This window comes from Pleurodeles waltl, chromosome 2_1, assembly GCF_031143425.1.
Source record: "Pleurodeles waltl isolate 20211129_DDA chromosome 2_1, aPleWal1.hap1.20221129, whole genome shotgun sequence".
NCBI classification, from domain to species: domain Eukaryota; kingdom Metazoa; phylum Chordata; class Amphibia; order Caudata; family Salamandridae; genus Pleurodeles; species Pleurodeles waltl.
The window spans coordinates 247,805,719-247,824,498 of record NC_090438.1 but is presented as its reverse complement, the minus strand read 5'-3'; positions in this window follow the sequence as shown (position 1 = coordinate 247,824,498).

The following is an 18,780-nucleotide window of genomic DNA, read 5'->3' as shown; positions in this document are numbered from 1 at the left end:
CCTGGTAAGTGTGTCAAAAATCAATCCCAGGGATCAAGATTTTTTTCAAAAATCCAACATGGCTGAAACAGATTTTTGGAAGTTAGATCTGGCTGAGCCGACCCACTGGTGTGGCTAACAATCCTGAAGACACCCCTCTCCTGTCCTCTCCTAATCTAATCAAGAGGGCACCTAATTATCTGAGGTTGCAGGAAATGGGGGAGATCCTGAGCTGCTTCAAATGTCCTTTGATGCCTTTGAGGACCAGTTTGGCTGCTTTCCCCCATCCTGTTCACCATCTGCTGAGGTAGATCTCCTCCCCCAGGCACATCCTTTGTGTTCGACCCAGGTCACCTCGTCAAGGCATCCTGGTCAGGCTGCCAGAGGCTGGCCAATCAGAGAAGGGCATTACAAAGCTGAAGTTGGCAACTTTAAGGTAGAGTTTTAAAACTCTTTACCTGAATTAGTTATATGAGGTCCAACAATGGCAAGTTGTGGGATTTATTATAACAGTTAATTTGATACTCGACTCAAGATAGCTCGCTCTTATGGGGACTCTGTTAATTAAAATAAAGTCTCCCAATTTTAGCCAATGGAAGCCATTCCCTATTGTGAGGGAAAAACAAATTTGGATATTATATCTCAACAGTGCTTATAAAACAATTTGTGTAAGTTCCCTGCTTATAGATACATGGCACCCAACCCTAGGGGCACTTAGGGCACATCTTATGGGTGACTAATATGTAAAAATGAGGTAGTTTAAGACTTTGGAAGTAGTTTTAATTCCAAAGATGAATTTGCATGTAGCTTTAGATTAAAAGCAGCCAGGTTACAGGGACGTCATTGTTAGGCTCAGATTTCCCTTGTATAAAACCATTGAAATTCAGCAGTTAAAGTTATTTCAAGTACCTACAGGTCACTGCCTACGGTAACTATAAATCATGCCCTTGCCATGCACTACTAATTGCCCCAGATATTACTGCAATCATGACAACTTTTATAACTTCATTAAAAATATCAATGAAGCATTAGCAGTCAAATGTATGAAGAAAAAACTGTGCATGGCACAAGGGCATGAGTTATAGTTATCTTAGAGCACGAGTTATTTGAAATAACTCAAACTATGACTACTGAATTTCCAAGGTTTTATATGAGTAAATTCAGAATAAAAATGTCAAGTAAAGATTAGAAGTCAAATTATTGAAGAAAAAACTGCTGGCAGGGGCACAAGTTATAATTACCTTAGGTCGAACCCATACAGCCACCCAACCCAGTGCCATACACTGCCTTTGTCTGTGTGTGGTGGAAGTTGGCCGCAGGGCCTGGCTTGTGCAACCAAAAGTCTTTGCTGGGAGAAAGACTTCAATGTTCCATCATGAGGAAGGGATAACATTCAAAACACCAGTAAATTAACAGACACACCACCATGAGATAGGATGATTTAAACACTCAACCAACTCAGTGGCAGTCCAAGAGATTTACCAGTAGGTCACAAGTGACTCTGCTGCACTGTGCATCAAAACAGAGCTATAACATTCAAACCAAACATCTTGCTAGTGTGACACTTTGAAGTCATTGTATGTAGAGACCATTGCAATTCCAATCTCTCTCACTCTCTCTTCCATCCCACGATGGGATGGAAGATAGAGAGAGAGGGAAAGTGTGAGACTGAGAGAGAGAGACATTTAGAGGAAGACTTTGACAGAGAGAAAGACAGCAAGAGAGAGAGTTTCTCTAGACGTTGATGAATAATATACTTAGAATGAGATATTTTAGAACAAATTGAAAAGATGAATTGAATGTGGTACATTCTGATTGGCTGTGGCAGCGCCCCAGCCAGGCAGATTCTACCACTCCTGTTAGGGGTTTTTGATTACACTCACTGTATAACCTGCATCCACCCTTGGGTAGCTTGGCACTGAGCAGTCACTCTGAGGAAATGTGTAAAACATCTGAACAGCACTCTCACACAATAAATACCCTGAATGGCACAAAAGAAATTTCACACATGTAGTAAATAAACAAAGTTTGTATTCAACACGCATATTAATTAACACAACATAAACATCATGACTTCTGGGCATGAATCACACTTGGCAACAATATTAGCAGTACTACGCCCAATCACATGAAAATAACATCAGTAGTTTGCATACTTGGAAGACATTTTTCTTCCCCCCACTACCCTAATGTGGTGCAATATGTTGTCAGAACTAGGCCCACCCTTGCAATTAATAGAATACAATACCACACAGTCATAATATGCATCCTAGATCACAATTAAATCAGGAATATGGACACACAGATAATGACAAGACTTTTAGCAGCAATGTGGGACAAGGCTGTACGGGTGGAGCCAACATCAAACGTAGTATCGAGTTGCCAAGAAACTAACATGTAAATCAGTGCCACTGGTTGATGTAATCACTACCAGGTGGTCTTTATGCAAGCCCACCCACACATTTACTCAGAACTGCCATGCAGAGCTACAGATATCAGACAGGTCTGTCCTGAGGACATTCATGAACACACATGCATGCAGCACTGATATTGTGGAGGTCAATGGGTAGCACAATGCAGACCCCATGGCCCAAACCATCTTCCAATCTCCACCTCATCCTGAATGCCCAATACCTATGGATTAGGAAGAGATCACCCCCCTGAGATTGAGACGCTGTTGGCCAGAGAAACACTTAGTTGAGGTCCCAGGAAAGAAGAAGGGGGGTAGGGAGCAGGTTTGATTAGGAGGTAGTTGACAATCAAAAGGGGATTAGCCACCACTCAGGAAGTTCACCCACAGGATGTGGAGCAGAAGCAGCTGAGGGCAATAGTTTTTCCAATTAAAGGATTCCGTAACATGCCTTCCAGCACCAGCCCAGTTCTGTGAAGCATTCAGGGGGAAGGATCACACAATCTCTTGACTCACTTAGCGATTGCTCTCAGAGGTATTCCTTTAACCCAGTGACTTACTCGTACCAACCTGGCCCGGTCCGGGCAAAAATACCCTGCACACAATATTGTTGTGTGAGGAAAGGGCAGGTAATTAGCTGCACAGAGGACCCAAAAGGAATGTTTGATGCAGGGGTAATGTAGCAGCGGATCCTCTTGGAAGGTATAGGTGCCCCCACAGGTACACATTGATCAGAGTTGTACCCCAGCAGTAGGGGCATAATGTCTGGTATGCGATGATTTGAGTCGCACCAGACAATTCCTGCTTCACAAACAAGTTGCAAATTCCATCCCTCCTTGGAAATGAGACACGATATCCTGTGCAAATTGATGCTGGCCACGCCAAACAGTTTTGTTACCTTACAATGAAGAGTTATCAATCCACTGCCTCCCAGGCACAACTCCTTTTGTGTGTTGATATGAGCCGCATGAGACAGTTCCAATCACACAAAATCGATGAGATGCAAATTCAGTATCTCCCTGGAAATGAGGCACACGTCCTGGTACATGCTGATTCAGGTAGCACTAGACAGTTCCAGTTGCACACACAGACACAAGTTCAGTAGCGCTGCACAAGGTAGAATGAAGTGCTACTATGGTTACGGTTCCACCTCTGAGGGTCTCAACCTGTGTTTCAGACACCGCTCACAATGGGCATGCATTTAGTGTGACGCACAATAGAGATGTGGCACGATTGACGAAGCAGGCCACACGGGGTCCCACAACTGGTAAATCTGCACACCAACAACATGATGTTTATGTGTGATGAGGCTCCACCGTGCATGGGCCACACTCCTTAAATGCAAGAAATGCTTTTGAGGCTCTGCTGCAGGCATTCCGGTCTCCAGGCAAAATTCTTCATGTTCACGCTGTGCTGTTATTTGAAACCCAGCAGACAATGTGGGCAGTATTGAGGGTTTTTTATCACAAGCAGACAGTGTGGGTCCCTTGCCAGAGGTCTTTGATATCCCTGAGACCTATACAAAAGAAAGCTGGCAAGCTGACAAGACATTAGAGATCACTTTTTGGGGTGCAACACAACAGCAGGCAATATGCCCAGGCCAGCTATGACTCAGGTAATGTGCACAGTCCCCTAAGAAGGCAGTAATACTCCCTGGGTACAACAGATTCCTCTGGCAATATGCACCCCGTAGTCCAGGTTCTCCGGTCCCACGTCCCTACAAGTGTATCTCTACCATGCTACAGTACGGTGCCAGTAGTTATACTGCAGTGTGCCTTTGAAGCTGGGGGTCATTCAAAGGTTTTCTCTTTGAACCAAAGATGTCTCCCCTAAATGTAATTCCTGTCTGCCATGGGGCCATGGAATGCAGACCTTTCTTTAGTGGGGCCATGATCTGGTTCCTAGAGGCCAAGTATCAAAACCTCTCAATCCAGTCTATACAGCCAGACACTCAAACTGCAGAAGTCTATTGTCCCAGTTGCATGCCAATTGTTTATAGTTGTCAGTGGGGAATGCCCAGATGTGCTCACCCAACCTCCAGTGTCAACAGGAGCCAGGCAGAGAGGCACACAACAAACTTTAGAGCAGAGAAATGCCCATTTACAGATGTGGCATACTCAGCTATCAATGACAAAACCACCATGTACACCATAAAGGCTTGAATGATACTGAACACTAGATAAATCCCCTTAGCCATTTCTTAATCTGACTTATTTTTTCATCTTTATCAATTTAATCGAAATTTACATTATGGTTTTCATAATGTGACGAAAGTATACTTTGTCCAATGTTACAGTCACCATTTGCTGATTCATAATCCCAGTTTTTGTATCTAAGGTGTGCACTACTTACTTTTACATTTTTTTAAATTGTCATCTGAACTGTCCAGCCATTCTGTGGACTCATTGGCACGGTCGGAACTATCATTTGTTGCCATCTGTACTCATATAAAATTTTCTCCAACGTGCAAACTGCAAATGGTCATTTCTAGTAGGTACCTTTATTTGGAAATGAGTTGGGAATGATTTGGAAGGAACAGGACGTAATAAGAAACGAGGAACACGATGGTCTGGACACCCCCCCTACCTGTAAACATTAGATTCACGCTGGTAATCAGATTTAGTTAACCTTATATATACGCGGTTGGACAGTTCTTTAGCCAGCATTTATTATAACCTTTCAATAATGGGTGTATTTTTACGAAGCTTTTTATAGATAGTGAGTATAAAATAAGTTAACACAATTAAGAAATGTGTCTAACATTATACAGCTTGTCATCCTCTTTCAACACAGTATCAAAACGCTTCCAGACGTGACTGAAAGCAGAATTATTTTAAACATGTAGTCTAAAACACTTTTTCTGGAGAAAAAACAAACTTTGGCTTCCTTCTTCTGTTTATACTCACGGTGGTGAGATAGCGCACTCAGAGCAGTCCGGCTTTCTCAGGGTAGGTGCTGTCAGACTAAATACCGAGAGCTCTGCAAAACAAGAAACAATACAATAGATTATGCAACCAGGATGTGTATTCTGAAATTGAATCAGTTCCCCATAGTCTCTGGATAACTTGGTGTGCGGCCTCCAATGCTAGTGCCATGTGACAACCCCTGGAGGAGTGTAAAGGGAATGTCAGAGGATCCCCTTCTCGCTGGCTGGTGCAGGCTCCTTTCCCTTTTTGCTGGCTGGTGCAGGCTCCTTCCCCTTCTTGCTGGCTGGCGCAGGCTCCTTTCCCTTTTTGCTGGCTAGTGCAGGTTCCTTCCCATTCTTGCTGGCTGGTGCAGGCTCCTTCCCCTTCTTGCTGGCTGGTGCAGGTTCCTCCCCCTTCTTGCTGGCTGGTGCAGGTTCATTCCCCTTCTTGCTGGATGGTGCAGGCTCCTTTCCCTTTTTGCTGGCTAGTGCAGGTTCCTTACCATTCTTGCTGGCTGGTGCAGGCTCCTTCCCCTTCTTGCTGGCTGGTGCAGGTTCATTCCCCTTCTTGCTAGCTGGTGCAGGCTCCTTCCCCTTCTTGCTGGCTGGTGCATACTCCTTCCCCTTCAGTATCTGTGGCCTGGAATACTTTCCACCACGAGTAGTTGCTGATGAAACTGGCCGGTGGACTTTTTGGCTGAGGTGCTTGGCCGGTTCTTGATACCCTGGCCATACATGCAGGACGAGGGGTAGGGAAGAGGTCAATCTGTGAAAGGAAAAGATTTTTAGGAGACATTGGGGCAGGAAGAGGGAGAAGTAATGGGAGTGGAGAATGAGGGAGTGGTTGTTGGAGGTGTTTGTCTGCTGGATTTGGGTGCAGGTGCATGTGTTGTATGCTGTTGTGAGGCGGATGGCTGTTGGGTGTCTGAGTGTTTGCGTTTGTGTACTTTGGGAGGGGGGACAGACACGGCGGGAGAGGACACAGGGGATGTGTGCATGGATGTTGTGTAGGTGTCTGCAGGTGAGGTGTGTGTTCTGCTTGGTGTGGTTATGATGCAGGTAGTGGATGATGATGTAGTGCATGCAGGTGTGAGTGTGGTTGTAATTGGGTGGGAGGAGGGGGAGACAGTGGAAATAGTGATGTTGTTGTGTCTGCAAATTAAAGGTGTTTGTGTGAGTGCCTCTGGGATGAAGTGTGGTGCTTGTGTTTGCCTGTGACACTCTTGGATGTTGTCCTGTGTGCATGCTCATCTGGCTGTGTGCTTGGGATGGGTTGGGGTTAAGGAGAATGGGCCTGGGAAGTTGTAGTTGGAGGGGGGACGGTTGAAACAGGGATAATGGCTGCCATCAGAGAGGAGGCCAGAGCCTTGATCGATCTCTGTTGGGCCACCAATCCACTGTGAATGCCCTCCAGGAATGCATTAGATTGCTGCATCCGGGCTGCCAGCCCCTGGATGGCATTCACAATGGATGATTGCCCTATAGAGATGGATCTCAGGAGGTCAATAGCTTCCTCACTCAGGGCAGCAGGGCTCACTGGGGCAGGGCCTGAGGTGCCTGGGGCGAAGGAGATGCCCACCCCTCTGAGGATGGGGCATGGGAAACTCGCTAAGGGACTCCTGGGAGGGCAGTGCTGGTACGGCGGTGGTGGCTGTATCTGTCACCGGGGTGGTCACAGAGGTGTACGCCACCACCAGGGAGTTGCCATCAGAGGAGGTATCAGGGTTTGTATTGTCCCCTCCAGTCTCCGCGTGGTGCTCCCCTTGCCCTCCCTCTCATTGGTGCCCTCAGTGTCGGGGGACTCTGCCTCCAGGGTCCTGTGGGATGCAGCTCCCTCCATCGAAGGTGCCTCTGCTCCTCCGCCAGATGATGCTAATGCACATAAAGACAGGATGACAAAACAAGAAAAGTGGTAGAGAGAGACAAAGGATGCACTGGGTCAATGACTGCACCAACACCACTGTTGGCGTACACAGCACCCTCACACACAGAGAAAAGGCCTAGGCACTATGCATTGCACTACCAGTGATATTGCTAGACACCAAGGCATGAGGAGGAGCACACACTGCCGACTGCAGCACACCTGGGACCCACGCAGCTCTGACCAGTAGTGGATGCTAACAAGCTAGGTAGGCAGTATTTCCCCTTCAGACCCTTAGCCACCAGAGGACCTATGCTGCTATGTTTGGCCTGGCCTAGGGGCACCCACTGACACACACCCACCACCCCGATACCACCCTCCAGCCGTTTCCTTCAATGATGGCCAATGTACTCACCCCCTTGTGGCTACTGTGATGCCCTCAAGCGCTCATCCAGCTCTGGATAGGTCACCGCCAGTATGCGGGCCATCAGGGTTCAACGGGCACCCCTTCCTCATTGGGAGGCCATCCACAGCTTGGCCTCCGCGTTCTTCTGTGCCCAGCGTCTCAGGTCCTCCCACCATTTCCGACAGTGGGTGCTCAGTCTGCCATAGACCCCCAGGGTCATAACCTCCTTCGCGATGGCATGCCATTTACCCTTCTTTTGATGGGTGCTGAGCTGCAGAGGCAATACAGACAGGAGAACACATTAACCAAACAGTCCAGCCTGTACAAATGGACCACCATACCTGTTTCCATCACTATTGGCACACACATAGACCAGCACTCAACGTGTACCCAGCCAAGAGGCCATCCCTCCTTACTTACACAATGCCTTCACACACACCTCCATACATTCATGCCACATGCATCGTGCCCACAGTGTACTCACTTGTTGGTCTGGAGGCCCATACAGAAGTCCATACTGGGGTAGGACCCCATCCACTAGTCTCTCCAATTCCTCTGAAGTGAAGGCTGTGGCCCTTTTCCAGGTCACACAGGCCATAGAAGGTTCTAGACACAGGTCACTGCAGCACATGCAGTGTAGGTCCTCTCCTATGGAAGGTCAGGAAACAAGTGAGGAATCAGATAGAATGTGGCGGTCACGACCACGGCGGTGCATACCGTCACCGCCGGCGTAGATCACCATTGGCCACTGTACCCCATAGGGTCCAATATTAACCAATGAGGAATTGTACGGCAGTTCACGAAAGCCTCCCGCCAAGGCACATAACGGCAGCGGTATTACCTCATTTCCACCTGTCCCTCCACACAGGTCAGTCGGCCGCCATTTCGGGGGGGGCAGGCCTATGGAATAATGCTGTGTCACAGAATAAATAGGCACATACTTGACATATCACACTGTCCCATAACATGTTTACAGATTGCAGACTACTGTTGTGACTCCATTGTTCAGTTTGTGACAGCCTCCTCACTCTTATGTCCCTCAGATTCCTACCGCTGTGGATAAATAGGAGCTGGAGACATACCCCGTGTACAGACCCCTGGTGGACTTGGCTACACTGGAGGACAGGCACATAATACTCACCTATAGACTGTACGGGGCCACAATCACAGAGCTGTGTGCCCAATTGGAGCCTGACCTGATATTTGCTATCCATCATCCCACTGGGATCCCCCATCTTGTGTAAGTGCTATCAGTTCTCCATTTCCTGGCAACTGGTTCTTTCCAAGTGACAGTGGGCTTGGAAGCAGGAATGTCACTGCCAATGTTCTCAGTAGTTCTGACAAGAGTGTTGTCTGCCCTGACAAAACAAATGTGCAGCTACATTGCATTCCCTCAAGTTGAGGATTTGGCTACTGTGAAGGCTGAGTTTTATGCAATTGGACATATCCCCAATATAATTGGTGTGATTGACGGAACACACTTTGCATTTGTTCCCCCCACCAGAATGAACAGGTGTTAAGGAATCGTAAGAGTTTCCACTCTATGAATGTGCAGAGGGTGTGCTTGGTGGACCAGTACATCTCCTATGTCAATTGTAAGTATCCTGGGTCGGTGCATGATGCCTTTGTCCTAAGGAATAGCAGTATCCCAAATGTGATGGCCCTACTACAGAGACACAGGGTATGGTTAATAGGTGAGTCCTGGATCCCACCCAGTATATGTTGGTGTATGGCTATGGTGTTGGCCATATGGGATAGTGTGTGGCTAAATGTTACCCCTCAATATTTGCAGGTGACAGGTGACTCTGGTTACCCAAACCTATCATGGCTGCTGACCCCTGTGAGGAATGCCAGGGCAAGGGCAGAAGAATGTTATAATGAGGCACGTGGGCGAACCAGAAGGATCATTGAAAGGACCTTTGGCCTCCTGAAGGCCCGGTTCCGGTGCTTCCATATAACAGGTGGATCTCTGTGCTACTCGCCCAAGAAGGTCAGACAGATAGTGGTGGCATGCTGCATGTTGCACAACATGGCCCTCAGACGCCATGTCCTTTTGTGCAGGAGGAGGAGACTGTAGATGCCCCTGCGGCAGCATTGGACCCTGGAGGATGAGGATGTGGACAATGGAACATCTGTAATCCGTCAGTACTTCCAATGACACACAGGTGAGACAGTGCAAGTTTACATTTCAATTACTTTGGTTGTATTCTGTGTGGCATTGGCATGCTGGTATTTCCCACTTCTATGCCGGCCTACTGTTCCCTCTGGCTATTCATTTTGCAGATGTTGGTGATTTGACAAATACTCCTGGTGTGATCACAACAGCCAGCCACAGGTCATTAATTCTATGCTCATTCTATGTACAGTTAATTTGCAATGGTTTTACCTGTTTCAATCAATATATATTTGAAATGCATGATATACTCAAAAGTGATTTTTATCAAAGGGTGTCTATTAACGTGCTAATATATAGAGGGGAAAGTGCAATGGGATGGGGTGATGATGGAGGAAAGTCCAGGGTATTGTTCCAGTCTGTTTGTAGCACAGGTGCATTGTCCATGGTGAAACAGGAAGGGGAGCAATGGCAGGTCAAGGTGGACAGGGTGACTGAGTGGGACACAAGGGGGACAATCAGGGGAGTCTCTTTTCCTGGCAGGGATATTGGCAAGTGTCTCTGGCTTCTGTCTGGATCGCAAGGAACATTTGCGGGGTGGTTCACCATCTGCAGGGGTAGGGATGCTGGTGGCCTGTGAGTCCTGTGCCGGGGCCTCCTGGCCACTAGCGGCAGTGGAAGTGGAAGTAGAAGGCTGTTCAGATGACTGACTAGTGACAGGGGCGTTGGTGTGACACTGCCTCACTCATATTGTTGGCCATGTCTGCCAGCACCCCTGCTATGGAGATCAGGGTGTTGTTGATGGCCTGCAAGTCCTCCCTGATCCCCTGATACTGTCCCACCTGCAGCTGCCTGTTTTCCTGCACATTGTCTAGGATCTGGCCCATCGTGTCCTGGGAATCTTGATAGGCTCCCAGGATCACAGTGAGTGTCTCCTGGAGAGTCGGTTCCCTGGTCCTGTCCTCCCCCTGGTGCACAGCAGTCCTCCCATTGTCCCTGTTAGCCTGTGCCTCTGTCCCCTGAACAGTGTTTCCACTGCCACTGACCCCAGGTCCCTGATTTTCCTGGATAGATGTGTCCTGGGGACAGAGATTTGGGGACGGTGGGTGGGTGCCATGATGTTGGTTCCTGACTGGTAAGGCTCTGTGGTGGTCTGTGACTGGGCTTGGTAACCGGCTGTCCAGTGGTCCCTGATGGGCCAGGTAGATCGTCCAGATCCTGAAGACCAGAGTTACTGTCATCACTGTGGGCCTCTTCAGTTGGGGGACTGGATAGTGCTGGCACCTCTTCTCTGGTGACATTGGCTGGGATACCTGTGGGGATGTAAATGATGTGTTATGGTTAATGTGAATGACACATTGTACATCCCTGGCTTCCCCTCTATGGTTGGTGTTGCCCTGCCAGCTTTTACTTGTGCATGTTGGTGTACAGTGGGATTGTTAGTTTCCCTATGCTGTGCACACTTTAGTGATAGTTGTCCATGCAGGGCTGTGAGGGGTGTCCATGCACTGGTACAGCATGCAGGGCTTGTCATTGGGATTAGTGAGATGTGATGGTGGAGTGAGTGGGATGGAATGGAGTGATGGGAGTGAGAGTGAGGGTATGTGATAGCATGAAGGTATGGGGGGTGATAATTGTTGAAAGTTGACTTACCAGAGTCTAGTCCTCCACCGACTCCGGCCAGGCCCTCAGGATACAGTATTGCCAAGACTTGCTCCTACCATGCTGTGAGTTGTGGGGGAGGAGGTGGGGGTCCACCACCAGTCCTCTGGATAGCGAGCTGGTGTCTTGCTGCTATGGAACGCACCTTCCCCCGTAGGTCGTTCCACCTCTTACTGATTTCATCCCTTGTTCTGGGGTGCTGTCCCACAGCGTTGACCCTGTCCACGATTCTCCGCCACAGCTTCATCTTCCTGGCTATTGATATCTGCTGCACCCCTCTACTCCAAATAGCTGTAGCTCTACCCTGACTATTTCCTCCACCATGACCCTTATCTCCTCCTCAGTGAAACAGGGGTGCCTTTGTGGTGCCATGGGTATTATGTGATGTGTGTTGGTGAGGGTGTGTTGGGTAATGTGTTGGGGTGTGTGAAGTGGGGTGTGTGAGGGATGTATAGGTATATGTGGTGTGTGTATGTAGTTGTGTCAGTGGTCTTGGTGTCAGTCTTGTGCCAATGATTTGTATTCGTAAGGGGTTGTGGGTAATGTGGGTGTGTGTTTTATAGTGGTGTGGGTGTTTGGGTGTGGTCTGTGTATTGGTGTCAGGTGTGTGTTGTTTGAATTGTCCAATGTAGTGTTGTTTTGTCTGTGGGTGTCCATTGTAATCACAGCGGTATGTACTGCCAATGGTTTACCGCCGTGGTGATTCATGGGTCATAATGTGATAGGTGTTGTTCTGTTGGCGTAACGGTGTGGATATTGATACCACCATTTATCACTGAACTTTGGTCTGGCGGATTTCTGTCTGAGGCTGAATTCTGTCGAATTGGTGTGTGTGTCTCATAATATGAAGAACGGATATCCGCTGCCGCGGCGGTAAGTTGGCGGCTGTCAGCATGGGGGTAAGCAGTACTTACTGCCAGTGTCATAATGAGGGCCATAATGTGCTGTGGGTCTAGCTCTGTGGTATATGTTCTCCCGTTCAGCATTGGTCAGGGTCCATCGGAGTTCGTCTTTCCATTGTGTTGCCCAGGTGTATGGGCCTTGATCTCCCCTTTACCGAGAATGGCATATAGCTCGATGATAAAGCGCTTGTCGGTGCATTTCAGAATTAGCCATTGCCGGAAGTGTATCAAGGGCCGTTCCGCGTACAGCTGCACAGAAGGACGCAGTATCCAATGTTGCACCTGTAGATACTGTACTCGATCTGTCTGTTTCAGGCCATAGTACATTTTAAGCTGCTCAAGGGGAATGATCCTCTGTGGGTCAAATAGGGCTCCGATCTTTTTACAGCCACCTTCCTGCCAGTGTCATAATCGCTGAGGCTGTAGCCCTGGTGTGAACTCTGGGTTGTGTAAGATTGTGGTCATAAGGGAAGGAAAAGATGTCAACCCCCTTCTTGCTGCAACTGTGTCCCATACATAAAAGACCGCCTGTGTTACAGGCGAGGAGTAAATCCCCCAGGCTCAGTGTTTCTTGGGGAGCTAATGTTCCATCCATAAATCGAAGCCTGTAACTGCCTGGTCCATAAAAAAAACAGTGCTTCTCAATATGCAGTTTACTCCACTCCATCATAAATCACAGTTGTGAGACCTGATAGTATCGCAAAATTAATGGGGCAGCAAGACTGCCCTAATGTGATGAGCGGATTAGGAGTTTTCGCTACAAACGTGGTTTCGGTCCCCCTTCCCAAATGAATCAATTGATGATGAGCTGTAGGGATATAAGAGCTTTCCTGTTGGCGTTAGTGGTGAAACTTAGAATAGACAAAGGATTCTTGGAAGTGTGGTCAGCTTTACAGCAGCAATCCGGCCAAACCAGGAAAGGCCTAACTTATCCCACCGAGCGATGTCCACCTTAAACTGTCTAAGCATATTGCCATAGTTTAGGCAGACTGTTTATTGTAACGACTGCATCAACTGAATCCCCAAATATGTTATGTGGGAAGGGGGCCATTCAAATATAAATTGGATTCTAAGGGCCACTTCGGTCTGAGGAGAGACTGAGAGGTTCAGGATAAGCATTTTCCCATGTTGACCTTGAAACCAGAGTATTGACCTAAAGTCTGGACCAGGGCAGGAAGGAATGTCAGGGATCCGAGATAGCTAGTATCACACCATCGGCATATAGGCTGATGAAGTGTTGTTCACCCCAAATGTGATGCCTGAAATGTCAGGATGCACTCGGGGGTGTTGAGCTAAAGGCTCCATCTAAAGGGCGATCATGAGAGGGGACAGGGGACAACCCTGTCTCACACCAAGCTCGATGTGAAAGGGTGTGCAGGATGCTCTGTTGACTCACACCATGGCCCTAGGAGAGCGATAGACACATTTAAACTAGCAGAAAAATCTGTCCCTAAAGCCAAAATGTTCAAGTGTTATGTAAAGGTAGGGCCAGTGGACTCAGTCAAGTGTTTTTTCTGCATTGATGGAATAGAGGAAATCATCTGTCTTTAAGGGTGAGTCTTTGTCTATTAGGAGGTATAGAAGCCTAGTATTATCTCCACACTGATGGATTGATTCCATGAAGTACCTGAGGTAGCAAAGGAGTTAAAAAGCCTTGTCATGATGGGGGCCAGGTCAGGACAAAAGTTTTTATAAAATAGGGGGAGAAACCATTTGGGCCTCGGGACTTCATATGTTTGAGACGGGCAATGGCAGAGATCACCTCCTCCCTGTATGGGATGGTCAAGGGCATCAACTATGTGTGGCAGGAGTTGCATCACCAGATGAGGCAAAAGGTAAACTGAGGGGTCCACTATTGTTCTCTATACCTCGGCATACAGCGTTTTGTAAAATGTCTTGAACAACACAGCCATCTGCGTAACCGAGAACACGTCTGAGGTGAGAGTCTTTTTAAGAACCCAGACATTTCCAGATTGACACTTGACTCGCAATTGGTGTGCTAACAGCTTCCCACATCTGTTGCCCCCAGATTAAACATATATCTTAGTCAGAGTAGTGCATACTCTGCCCAATTGAGATCTAGGCACTTAAGGGACACGTGCGTGCACTCGAGCTCTCTCCTTAAGGGGGGCACCCCTGTGCGTTTATGTATCGTCTCAAGTTCAGATGCTTTCTGTTCTAGGTTCTGCTGTTTTTCTTTGCAGAGGCAGTTTTAAAAGCATGAGATGGCAATGAATTCACTCCTCAGAAATAAAGTCAGAGCTTCCCAGAGGACTGACATAGTGACCTGGTCGTTATCATTGGTCTACACATAATCTAGTATCATCTGTCTCACAGCTGCAACAGTTGTATGGGGCTGAAGTAAGTAGTCTCTGAGCCACCATTGTGGAGTGGTGGTTCAGGTTTAAGGAAGACGCATAGTAAGGGTCAATGGGGCATGGTCCAAGAGTAATCTTGGAGCTATGTCTGAGTCCCGAACCAGGTTCATAATGGCAGGGAGAGACAGGAAGTAATATATCTGAGTATACATTTTGTGAGCTGTGGAATAGTGGCCATGGGGGGACATAGCTCCTGTTTGGTTAAATCAGTGGGCTGATCTGTCTAGATGATTATCCATAACTAGATTTAGATCACCCTTAAACAATATGGCTGCATCTGGGGTTTGTAGTAGGGAAGTGGGTCTCTGGAAGCAAGTAGATTTCACTTCCGACCATTCAATGAGGGAAAGGATGGATCTCCTCTTGGTGGTAATATGGGGGTCCCTAACATTGAGACTCATCACTTCGATCTCCAAGGTAATCTACCTGCAGGTAATCGGAGCTGTGGAGGATGCAAGTAAAAAAAAAAGAATGTGCTTTGTGAATTTCAGTACTCCTAGACATGAGGAAGGAGAACATCCCCAAGAACAGAAAAAGTAGAAAGAACTATAAACTTTCAACACAATAGGAATGAGTCCATTTTCAATAGTAATCAACATGAGCAGGTGGGCCATGGGCCTGTAGCGCCGGGCAATGGGCACAGTCTTCTGGATCGTGTCACCCGACATAGGACCATCTCTCCCCGGTCCCACCATCACAGTGTCCACCCTTCAAGATAGGCATGTTAATCCTGCATTGGTTCTCTATGCCTTCAGCGCTCATCAGGTCCATCTGCATGCCCTAAAAGCGCCTGGAGCAATGAGTGCCTCTCCTTGGTCAAAGTAGCAGAGTCTGGACAAGCTCTGATGAAAGGGCTTTTGTTGAGGTGTCATCAGGCTTTCTTGCAGGTTTTGTCAGTGGGCGGGTTCTCTCGATCGTTTTTGGCAGTTCCATCCTCAAAGCCCAAAATGCTGCATGCTTCCAGCAGGGACCATAGTTGGTGTAATTTTCCATCATGAGGGAATATGATCCGTAATTGGTGGCCCCAGGAGTAGGTGATGCCCACATTTCGTAGGTGGGCTATTATGGAGTGAAACTCCCAGCACCTTTTAGTGTTATTAGGATAGGTCTTGATAGAGGACTAGGTTATGATCTTGGAATTTTATATGGTGGTTCTCTCTGGCTTTGCTAAGAATATCCTCCTTCCACTGGAAGTCATGGGCACAGGTCAGTATGTTTGCTGGAGGTGCCCCACTGGGTCTCGGCAGCTGTACTCAGTGGACACAGTCCAGTTTTAGCTCCATGTCTTCAGTTGCATCCAGAATATATCAGAAAGAAGCATTTACATACCCACCAAGGTCCAGGCCTTCCGCTTTCATTGGTTTAAGAAAGTAGCCTCTTTCTAGCATGGTTACCCCCATTTTTGGCCTGTTTGTCAGTGTGTTTGACTGTGTCACTCGGATCCTGCTCACAAGAACCCCAGTCAGTGCTTATGTTTTTTGGCCTGTTTGTCAGTATGCTTGACTGTGTCACTGAGATCCTGCAAACCAGAACCCCAGTGGTTATGCTTTCTCTCTTCCCAAATATGTCACTACACACTTGTAACCCAGTATTTCATCCCGAGTTGGCATACTGGTGGCCACTTATAAGTCCCCAGTATATGGTACGTAGGTACCCAGGGCGTTTGGGTTTCAGGGGATCCCTATGGGCTGCAGGATTACTTTTGCCACCCATAGGGAACCCATGCAAAGGCTTCTGCAGGACTACCATTGCAGCCTGGGTAAATGGTGCATGATCCCCATTCACAGCCATTTTCACTGCACCAGGTCATGTACAGGTCACCTATATATCACGCCTTCTAACCCTAAAGGCTGGGTGCAAGGTGTACCTGTGTGTAAGGTCACCCCTGCACTAGCAGAGGTGTCCCCACATCATCCAGGACCATTTTCCCTGACTTTGTGAGTGTGGGGACGACATTTTATGCATGCACTGGACATAGGTTAATACCTATGTCCAGCTTCACAATGGTAATCCTGAATATGGCTGTGTATGGTGTCTAACATCTGGGAACTGTACCCCAATACTGATTCTAGTACTGGTTTTACAATTCCATGCACTCTGGGGGCTCCACGGTGGACCCCCAGTACTGCTATACCAGGCTTCTGAGGTTTTCCAGACAGCCCCAGCTGCTGCCACCTCACAGACAGGTTTCTGCCCTCCTTTTGCTTGAGCAGCACAAGCCCAGGATGGCAGAACAAAGCATTTCCTTTGGGAGAGGGATGTTACACTCTCGGCCTTTGTAAATAGGTGTTACAATCATTGGAGTGGTAGCCTCCCAGAGCCTCTGGAAATGATTTGAAGGGCACACATGGTGCCCCACTTGCATAATCCAGTCTACACTGGTTCAGGGACCCTCAGTCCCTGCTCTTGTGTGAAACCGGACAAAGGAGAGGGGAGTGACCACTCCCCTGTCCATCACCACGCCAGGGGTGGTGCCCACAGCTGCTCTGGAGTGTCCCTGTGTTTGACATCTTGGATTCCATGGTGGTGGGGCACTCTGGGAGCATCTGAGTGGCTAGTGCCAGCAGGTGACATCAGAGCCCTCCCCTGATGGGTGCATACCTTTGTAGCTAACCAATCCCTCTTTCAGGGCTATTTAGTGTCTCTCCTCTGGGAGTTTCCTCAGATTCGGATTGCAAGATTCCAATAGGAATCCTCTGCATCCTTTACTTCATCTTCTATTGACAGACCAGCAGCTGAACACTCCAGGAACTCTACAAACCAAGATGACTTCTGCAACATTGTAACTTCAGCTCCTCCCAACAACTGCAACTGTTTCCAGGTCATGCATCATCCGAGGTCTGCCTGTCTTCAGTCTGCACCAGAAAAACATAAGGAATCTGACAGAGTCACTTCCCTGCTAAAGCAGGCACCTCTCTGCAGCAACGACCAGTGGTGTGGGTCCCATCTCCAGATGACGAGCTTGGATCCAGCAACACAGGTGGTGGACTAAAGTGACCCTGACAGTCCCAATGTCCAGCTGTCCAAATTTGATGGAGTTAAGAGCTTGCCTTACCATTCAAGACAGTACCCCTGTGTACCATGAGACTTGCAGTTGCCAAGGCTTGTGTGCAATCTTCCAATATGTTCTTCATGCAGAGCACAGCTTAGGCCTCCAGCACTCCATCCTGTGATGCAGAGCTTCCTGAGCGGTTCTTATGTCATGCTGTATGGACCTCCAATTGCACCTCCTTTGTCCCTATGCTGTGGGACTCCTGTGGGTGCTGCCTGGTCTTCTGAGGGCTCTTTGAGTTGCTGAGAGCCCCCTCTGTCTCTCCCTCCAGGGTAGAGGCCACCACTTCCCTCCTGGTCTCAGGCAGCACCATTTTCTGCTAACTGTGACCTTTGTCTGTGCCAAGGCTTGGTGACGGAATCGAGCAATGCAAACCAGACTGCCATCAACCATCTGGTGTGACACATCTTCTGCACCAACCAGGAATCTGCATCTGTCTTCTTGGGTGCATAACTGACTTTGGCCCTCATTACAATCCTGGCAGTCAGTGATAAAGCGGCGGTAATACCACAAACAGGCTGGCGGTAAAAAAAGGAAATATGACCATGGCGGAAACCTGCTCAGACAGCCACTTTAACACTCCGACTGCCACGGCGGTAGCAAAAAGCACCACAGCGGTAACCGCCAACAGCCAGGCGGAAGACAATGTACGGCCCACTTTATTAAGACAGGCCTATCCGCCACATTTTCTGGGGCGGTACCAATGACATAAAAAGCATGGTGGAAACAGAACACAGAAGTCAAAGGACTCACCTCTGGACACTCAGGGAACAACCACGACGCCATGGAGACCAAGTTGCACATTTTCCCCATGCTCGTCTACCTCTTCCTGCATTACGAACATCAACGCTGGCGAAGACGACCACAGTGCGTACTGCTGCCTAGCACACAAGGGAGGGGGGAGGAAAAAGAGAGTGACACACACACGCAACAACAAACGCCTCACCACCCCCAACACCATACAAACAATCAGATGCAGTAACATTACATATACACCCTCTACCCCTCAGGAATAATGCAAGGACAAACAAATTGGAAGAAAGTGAGTGTAATACGATAAAATAACATGAATAAGTGCATTGGAATACAAACGTTTTTACGTATTTACAAAT